This window comes from Odontomachus brunneus, unplaced genomic scaffold (assembly GCF_010583005.1).
Source record: "Odontomachus brunneus isolate Ranch 3 - 2012 unplaced genomic scaffold, Obru_v1 Obru_scaffold_304, whole genome shotgun sequence".
Lineage (NCBI taxonomy): Eukaryota > Metazoa > Arthropoda > Insecta > Hymenoptera > Formicidae > Odontomachus > Odontomachus brunneus.
This window is the reverse complement of record NW_022639754.1, coordinates 218454-228563: the sequence shown is the minus strand read 5'-3', so window position 1 is coordinate 228563 and position 10110 is coordinate 218454.

Below are 10110 nucleotides of genomic sequence, written 5' to 3'. Positions count from 1 at the left end.
AGTCCCCTTCAGAGTTGTAAAAATATCAATTAAATTTTCCTCAATTTAATAATTGATTTAAACAAATATGTTCTGAACAATCGACAATTGATTCGAACAAAATCTTAAAAAAAATGTTTAATCGATTATTGATTTCAAATTCCGAATACAATTAAAAATCATTCGATTAACGATTGATATGAGCGAAGATAATCAAAGATCGTTCAATCAACAATTAAACTTAACAAATTTAATCGAATTTGTTGAAATGACGATTCTCAATTGACGGTCTCCGATTAAATTGGTTAATATCAATTTTCATTTTAACACGAGAATTAATTAAAAAATTATATAATTACACGCAACTCTGATCCCTTTTATAATAGAAATGAACGAAATGTAGAAATTCCTTTATGAACGAGGATGAGTTTTAAATTCATACTTGACTATAAACAAACAAGAATGAGAAACGAATGCGGACTCGAGAGAGAATAAACAAATAATCAGGAATTATCCGCCGTTTAATTTGAAGCGCGCTTCGCTTTAACTGGTTTTCAATTTCGGAGTTGCTCGCTGAAGCATTTAGCGCTCAGATTGGAAAAGTTGCGACAAATAAACCCTGGCCGATTTTTCTCACCCTAGGAAGAAATCTCGCGTGGACAGACGGAATTTTAAGGGGTATATTTGCATAACGGGGCTTTATATATTTACATAGTAAGCAGCTCTAAGACAGCAAAAGGGGATGAAGAACGAAAGAAGAAAGGACGAAAGTATCGCCGACAAGTGGATGTCCTCGTCGTGAGAGGCGGATCGGTGGTCGGTCACAGTTTTATGACTTCGAGGTGATGTTTCTGAAAATATTTGTCTCGCAGTCGCGTGCCCAGAATCCAGCCCCCGACGGCGGAACCTCCATCCCACCCCCAACCCTCGAGATTCCCAGACGGCTCACCCGACATAGCGAGTCGATGAATCAATGGGCCTGTGAAATTTCGTGTTCGTCGCGCAATGCGTGACACGTCGGAGGAATTTTTATCGCAAGCAAACCGATCGCAGTTTGGACTTAAAAGCGCCAACACGTTAATTGGATCGCTCCTTGCAAGAACTTCTAAAAATATCGGCAGTGAGTTAATCTAATTTCAATTAGTTTTTTCGTAATAACGGAGACGTGATCGGGATATAATAAATACCGCAGAAATTCAATTTGGTTTGACATACTTAAAATAATAGTATACAAAATCTTTATATACGATTCTCCTAATAATATTTTAAAGAAAATTCATCTCTCTAACATTAGCATAAATCTATCTTACGATTTATAAAATATGTTTTCCGAAATAATTCGAAATTCCAGTAGAGAAGAGCTTTATTAATTTACTTATCTAATCAATAAAATACTGAGACACTCAAAGGGCAAATTATTCAAATCAAAATTTTTCAGGTTAAAAATTTTTCAGTTAAAAAAACCTAATAATATTCAAGAATTGATTTAAAGAAAATTACTAAGAGGATGTTCGAATTTTATATATGCAATTAAATAATATATATATATATATATATATATATATATATATATATTTCTATTTATATAAATAAAAAAATTTATTTTAATTTTTTTCCAGAAATAACGTTACAACATCTATTGCCTGCAGTTCTTGCGCGCCTCTCTAGTTTGCATACTGAGAAAAAAATACTTGCAAATTTAATTGTGGAATATAAAGTTTATTCAAAAAAATAAATTTTACTTTACAAAAAATAAACTCTATATTCCACAAATAAGTTTTTATAAATATTTTTTTCTTAGTGCACAATTTCCGTTTGTACAACAGTAAAAATGCCAATAAAAAAATTCTCATAAAATAGTGTTGCAATTATAGTCCCTGGAGCAGAATTTTATTTTTAAACAATTTTTTAAAAATAATTAATTTAAAAAGAAACTTAAATTTTTTATTAAAATTTCCGTTTTATTTTATAAAAAAAGTAAACAAAAATAAAAATTCTGACCCGAGTGACCATAACACTAATAGTTACAACACTATTTTATAAGTATTTTATAGTTATTTTATCTTTATTAATTTTCTTGATTAGGCTATTGTACAAACGCAAATCATACAAATCAAGAAAATTGCAATATTGTAACATTATTTTAGCATAAAAAATAAAAATTTTTGTTAAATGTAAATATATTACTTAATTACACATACAAAATTCATTTTAGCGTAAAATATATTATTTAATTATACATAAAAAATTCATTTTAGCGTAAAAAATAAAATTTTTTGTTAAATGTAAATATATTACTTAATTACACATACAAAATTCAAATATATTCGTTTAATAGTTTTTTTTTAATAAATTTGAGGACTGTTTCTTTTGGTCTAAAAAAGTAATTTGTTCTTTTAATTCGATAACTTATTTTAACTCAGATCTAGATTCAAAGATAGAATGCTTTCCAGCCCAAAAAGCATTATTAAACAAATAAATCAATATTTGCAAGATTTACACTGGCCTCTCTTTCTCTAATAAATCAATATTTGCAAGATTTATACTGGCCTCTCTCTTTCTCTTTCTCTCTTTTTCTCTTTCTCTCTCTAATGTTGGTATTCGTAGTTATACATTATTTATGATCGACATGAATACAATTATATATTTATGAACACAATTAACTACACAAATTCATGCTCATAAATATCTTGTATAATAAATGATTTTATATACCTGAAAATATGTGATGCAGCGTTGTCCACGTCCCGACATCCTGCGTGCACTGTCCAAACTTTCCGATCCAGCATCCTGTTCTTAACTGTTCGTCGTGGCACTCTGGATGTTCACTCATATCACTAACACTCGCGTATATACGACTCGATCGGGGAAACGCACATTCGTTTAACGCAATGCCGACGAAAGCTCGAGCGTATATTTCAAGAACCGACGAAATATTTGAATCGTCCGACGCGAATTGTAGGTCTGTTCTTTTTCGAAGAACTTCTGAATTATTGTACACTGATGCGATAAGTTAGAGCGAAGCAAAATATACTTGCTTCACTCTAACTTATTGCACCAGCATACACCAATTCAGGGCAGCGATCACATAACTTTTCCCGTAAAGCGAGAACGTAAAAAGCGAGAAGTTTCATTGATGAATATTCAACTCGTCAATGAAACTTTTTACGAGTTTTACCGCTAGGGAAAAAGATACGTGATCGATACCCAAAAAGCTCTTCGAAAAAGAAACAGACCTAATAACCAACTTACTAATACGTGTACTCCGCGATATGCGTGTCGTCCGGCGTCTAACAGCGTAATGGAATATTCGGAAAAGTACGCAACGCACGAGAAAGTCGATTCAACCGTCTTGAAGGTCTGAAGTGTTTTGAGCGTTGATTGTTGTGATCTCGCAGCAGTTCAACGACGGCCGGCGACTGTTGACGATCGAGATGACGTAACGCTTTTTGCACATTGTTTTGGTGTTCGCGCACGTTACGTATTTCTCCATATGCGAGTGTTACATTTCATACCGTACACCGTACGAGCGATGTACATCGTGCGTGGAATGTATGTATGTGTGTGTGTGTATGTGGTGTGCGTTCGTTACATTTCCATCAAATAATTATACTATCTCGTTTGGCTACTGAAATATTCAATCGAACTCTCGCTGGCGTCGTGTTAAGGTAGTTTGGTCAAAAACAGTGAAGACACAGATCTTCTTGAAACTTGTAGCAAAATTAATTTAGATATTAATACGTATGTATTAAATATGGGTTCGATTAACCGTATAGTTTCCGAGAAATTACCGCTTATAGTTTATTCTTTTTCTCGATATCTTACATGGCTGACATACAAAAAGTAACACGTAAATGCGCATTTATCAGCTGCAAATGACCTACAATAAGGATTAATACGAAAATTTGGACAAAATTAATTGAATACTTACAGAAGTATATACTTGAGCCTCAACGAAATTGACCGTACATTATTAGAGTATGATTAATCAGCAAAAATAAGTTTGGCTTTTGCTTTTTCGTTCGCGACCATACTTTGCGGATGTGGCAACGTTGCATTCCTCGGAGCTTGGTGTCTCATAGCGCTAATAGAGATGCGACGTCACCATGATCTACAGTTCCGCGACTACAACGCAATTCAGTATACTGTTTTTTTTTCTATCATTTTATTTATTTTATCGATTTTTACTATTCTGAAAGAGCCAATAATGTTTAAAAGTCTGTTTTTCACTTTCATTGAAAAGAATCCATAGGTTGTTGAACCTTTTATTTAAAATCTAATTTTGACTACCACAGTTGGGAAACTATCTTAATTAAAACACATGATTCTCCAATCGAACTGCATCTACGCGAGTGTCAACGCCTGGGCTTCGAAGTGCCACGACGGAGCAGTTAAGAGTAAGCCACTGGAAGATTAGTGAAGATTGAATAGCGCAGGACGCTGAGACAATGACACATCATATATTTTCAGGTACGTGAGATCATTTATTATAAAGAATGTCTCCAATTTTAACGAACGTAAAAAGTAACTTCGTCATATCAGCTAAATCTCAATGGCTGACTCGGACTCAGCTAATAAAGACTAATTGCTCTGCTGTCATTGCTAAGAACTGACTGTTATAAGTGAAATGCATCCGCTGATAGAAATTTATTGAAATTAAAATTGAAATGAAATTTTAATTGAAATTAAAATTTCATTTGTCTGAACAGTTAAGCAAGTCCCGTTAAATTTGAAAAACCATGAAAGAGTTCCCAAATATAACATAAAAACGATTGTCCCCTTTCGCGATGCTACAAACTCACTGTAACTATTTTTACATTTAATCTTCTTTAACTCACATAATTTGATATTTGTCTCAATATTCTAGTTGCACGTAATCTTTATCCTTACTTTCAGTAAGCAATGTATTATGTAACTCAATTATTGCGTACCATTTCAACGTATACATAGTTTACGCATCGCGTAATGTTTACTCGGGATTGGTTTTTTCTTTCAATAGAATCACGCATCAAAACGCGAAAAAATGAAAGCGAACTTTTCCAATAGATTAATTGGAGCGCGCTATTCTTATTTAAATAGACAAGTCAGCGCACAATGTTTCATCGTTTCGCGAATGACGCGTGCACGGTGAAGTGTAAGAGTCCGGCAGTTCGAAATTCATTTATTTTATCCTTTCTCGTTTTGTGCGGATCAATGTTACCTTTTACGTGTCATTCTTATCGCGCAAAGTTCGAATGTATTTATAGAAACTGCCGCGGCTTCTACACGTTCTTTTTCGTTGCAGTTTTTAAAATAAAAGATGAAACACACATATACACACACACACATACCTACGTGTGCTATTCAACAATCGCTGCTTTGTTATTTCATTTATTTTCCGCGTTTGATTTCACATTTATCTCGCTTGTATTCAAAGGAGTGCCAATTTGAGACATGAAAAATTGCGCTCTAACATGGTCCTAATAAAATGTAACTACGTATGAATTTCTTTTGTACGCATAAATATCCATTTGAAAACGGAAAATTAATAAAATCATGTCCAGAAATGCCACAAGCAACGCCTGCGAAATTGTTGCGTTTTAAAAGCGAAAACAGGTCAAAGGGAGAATCGAGTGAGGTAGCGGAATCGAACCAGGTTATTGTGATAATAATTCGATAGGAAAGACAATGTTTACGCAATAATAGCGGTAGAAAAAAAACAGTGATGTTTTCCGGCTTTACTTTATTAGTCCACGCGATTGTCGACTGACACTATAACACGTCCTTTTACGATATTTCGCCCGTCATTGTTCCATCTGAAACAGCATTTTGCGTTAATGAAAATCTTCGGACAGAAAATATCGCTATCTTCTGAAACAACAAAAATTCGCGAATTCTCGCGTCGAACATTCCAAACATTCGTTTCCTGTATCGGCCATAAAAGAATTCCAGTATAATTACTCGCGTATAATAACTCGCGGTCTCAGCAGTTCTTCTATCGTCCCTATAAAAAAAAAAGCCCTGAATGCGCCGCTGCCTCGAGCTTTACTCGCGACAAGTGCAACGCGGCGAGGAGGAGGAAGGGGAGGAGAGCCGCCATTGTTACCGTTTTAGCTTTTTTCATCGATTACCGTTACCCCAAAGAGATTCTCCGCGAAGCTTAGCACCGTGGCTCGAGGACCGTCCTTGTCTCGCGTATTCCCGCTGTATCCCCAGGATTAGACGTGGCTTTAATGCCCGACGACAAGGGATTTCGACGGTAATTGAATGAGGACACGCCGCACCGGCGGCACGCCGTCGCACGGCTAAAAGTTAAAAGTGTTTGCCTATCGTGTGTACGTTTAACGTAAACGACAAGTGCGAGACGATCGTGCGCGCAAACGTCACTCGAGTTTCGCGGCCCGTGACAATCGCCCTGTACTCTCCAAAATACAATCGGTGTATTCCTCACCGAAATGCCACACTTATAACTGGTAATTCAGTTATAAATATAGCGCTACGATCACCCAGATAGAAATTAATAGTGGCATGCCTCAAGTCTGTAAAGGTTCTAGCGAGGCATGCCCCAAAATAGACCTCTCATCGTTGAGCCTAGATATAGCCAAGAAAGACAAATTCTTACTGAAAATTCGTAAACAGGCTCTGAATAGGCACTGACGTGGATATTCCTAACAAGGCTTGCCACCGTTCGGTCTAGATATGGCCAAGAGAGACAAATTGTTAGTAGAAATTCGTAAATAGGCCTTGAGTAGGCACTGATGTGGACACCCCTAACAAGGCCTGCCATCGTTACGCCTAGATATAGCCAAGAAGGACAAATTGTTAATGGAAATTCGTAAATAAGTCCTAAGTAGACACTGAAAGAAATACCTTTTACTGATTCGATCAGAAACATTTTTACCGATTCACTTTACGAACATACACGTAGAATACGTGCAAACACACACACACACACACATATGTATGTGTACATTATGCATTGTCAGCCGTGCGACGGTTTGAACGCGCTGGTACACGCGCGTTAATTCTTTCTGACTGGCCCGGGACGAACGGAACCGGAAGCAATGGCCCTCTTTTTGTGCCAGCTGGCCTGTACTCCTTAGAGGCGCGCTTCGATTCGGCCGGGGTCCGGTTTTGATCTGTCGCGTGGAAGAAATCGATCGCCCTCTCAACCGAGCGTCCACGGGCTACCCCGTTGTCGAACCCATATAATCGGCTGGATGAAAATCGCCCTCGCCCAGCCTTGCGGCTCGTACTCGTCCGTGAATGGTGGCGAGAACGCCGCGTCCGCGTGTGTGCACGGACAGAGAACAATGTGTGCAGGTAGTGAATATCGACGGCACGTGCGCGGACGAGTCAAGGTTCATCCCGTTCGGGCTATATTGCAAATTACCGAAAGACACCGCAAAATGTTCGATGTAAATCGCGTGGACACGCGGTAATTATGAGGCGATCGCGCATGCCACCTGTTTAATGCGATTATTTATCGTGCATGATTATACAATTGTATTTAACGTCCGTGCCCGCGAGTTTCGCGCGGAACGGCCAGCTGTTCGCGCATGCAAATTTTGACCGATGTTACGCTGTATATAGCTCGTGAAAAATATCCGAAATGTTGCCTCTAAAAACACCCCGCATCGACACATTTTAAATTCCGCGGATACTTTAAATTCGATAAATATTCCGATACTCAGATTAACAAGCGAGAGAGAGAATGAAACTGCGAGCAATTATACATTCGAGCGTTCGAATCATCGGAATATTCCGATATTCCGAATTTTAAGAGCGTTCCTCTCACTCGACAAACGCGACTCGATGTTTTACCATGGCTGGATATTTTAACGAACCGCTTCTTCATTTCTACATCTCGAATCAGAATTGTGCCGTAGGGGGGGATTTCAAGATTACGTTTACGCGGATTGTTTACGTATTGTCAACGCGATGTCTACACGGCCTTTTTTCATGTCGATAATTGAAACTATGTAAATTATATTCAAATACAGAAAAGAATAATTAGATTATGAAATCGGTCCTGTATTTATTTTGGATATTAATTATACATGTAATGTTTAAAAAAACTAATTCCTACATAAATAATTTCCCCTATCAGATACTTAATTCAATCCACTAAAATCATTCCAAATTCAAACAGAGAAATTCACAAGTAAATCTACCCAAAAGATACACCCCGATTTTTTTCTAATTTGGCACAAATGTAGAAATACAAAAAATATTTAGGTCATATTTTTTTCATTTTGGCCCACTTTGAATTTCACGGGCAGTTTATAGCTTGTTAATCCTCACTTCTATCATCAACAAATACAACAAAAATGCATAAGAAATAAAATTGAATACAAGATATAATTAAATAATTTTAACAAAATCGACATAGCTGAGATACGAACTATTCTAAATTTCTTTAGCCGAGATTCTAATCAAAATATTTCAAATCTGTACAAAATTAGTCAAAAAGAGTTCGAATCTCGGCCAAACCGAAATCCGGCAATTTTAATTAAAATTTTAACAAAATCGGCATAGCTAAGACACGAACCATTCTAAATTTCTTTAGCAAAGATTCCAACTAAAATATTTCAAATCTGTACAAAATTAGTCAAAAAGAGTTCGAATCTCGGCCAAACCGAAATCCGGCAATTTTAATTAAAATTTTAACAAAATCGGCATAGCTAAGACACGAACCATTCTAAATTTCTTTAGCAAAGATTCCAACTAAAATATTTCAAATCTGTACTAAATTAGTCAAAAATGATTCGAATCTCGACCAAACCGAGAAATTATATGTATAAATAATTTTTTTCAACTTTTACATGTATTACATGTTTAAACATTTTATTATTTATACAAATAATTTTACACATTTGACTTCATATTCATAATTAGCAAACCAAAAACGCCTTGTGTTTAATTGTATTCAATATCTTGTATTCAATTTTATTTCTTATGCATTTTTGTTGCACTTGTTGATGATAGATGTGAGAACAATAAAAAGCTTTAAAGTGCCCGTAAAACTCAAAGTGGCCCAAAATAAAAGAATATGACCTAAATATTTTTTGTACCTCTACATTTGTGCTAAATTAGAAAGAAATCGGAGTGTAACTTTCGAGTAGGTTTACTAGTCAGCTGAGAGCTGCTGAGCACTTGGAGCCATACCTGTCAGTGTTGCCAACTAATAATAGGCTAATAATAATAGCCTTTCGTAGGTTTTCTCCTGAAATCCTCTTGCAAATGTGTAAGCGACGTCTCAAGCAATCAAGAGTGTCTCGCACGGAGTGTCCGGCCGGAGAAGAAAACCCACGAAAGCCTATCACTGTTGCCAACGTTATTAAGTGAAATGTACCGTTTAGGATACGTTCATATCCCATGTCATATCCCTGTCATTCCCGAATTAATAAAACAATGATTTTCCTCAACATAACTCATAGTGATCACTGCTCTGTGTGATCATAGTCACGAATATCAAACATTGTTTTCTCAGCCCGGCCGAATATATCCGCGGACGTGCGGCACTTCGTTCGCGGACTTTAATACCGCGCCACAAAGCCCGTCGGATGCGACGGATCGCGGACGATCCGAGCGTGTCTCTGCGCACGCGGAGCGGAGCCGAGCGGAGCGGACACCGCGTTTAACACGTGGGCGAAAGGTAGGTCAGGCTGTAAAAAGCTGCACACGGCCGTCCGGCATATTCATACACGTACATAATTCGCAAGGCGATTTCCCAACGTGTCGGGCCGCTCAAAGGATCAGCCAGGTGAAGTGTACATACTGTGGTGCTAAGCGCGCGCGAGGCCACCTTCGCGCACGCACGAGTAGTCAGGTGGCATCGGCGAGAGCGCAAAGCAGTTATTTTTAGTTCAATTTGTCGCTCGAACGCCACCGCAAAGCGAGCGCCGTGTATATACGTGTGCACGGCATAGCGCGGCTTTCTATAGGGATTTTCACGTAAGAGCGCGTTCGCGAATAAACGTCGCCGGGATCGTTAAAAGCGTCAACTAGTTTATCGCGGTGGAACTTTCGCCGCGTCCCGCGCGGCCGGTTTTAACGCGCGAGATATTACTTTATATATACATACACACACACACACACACACACACACACACACACACACACACACACACACACACATATATATATATA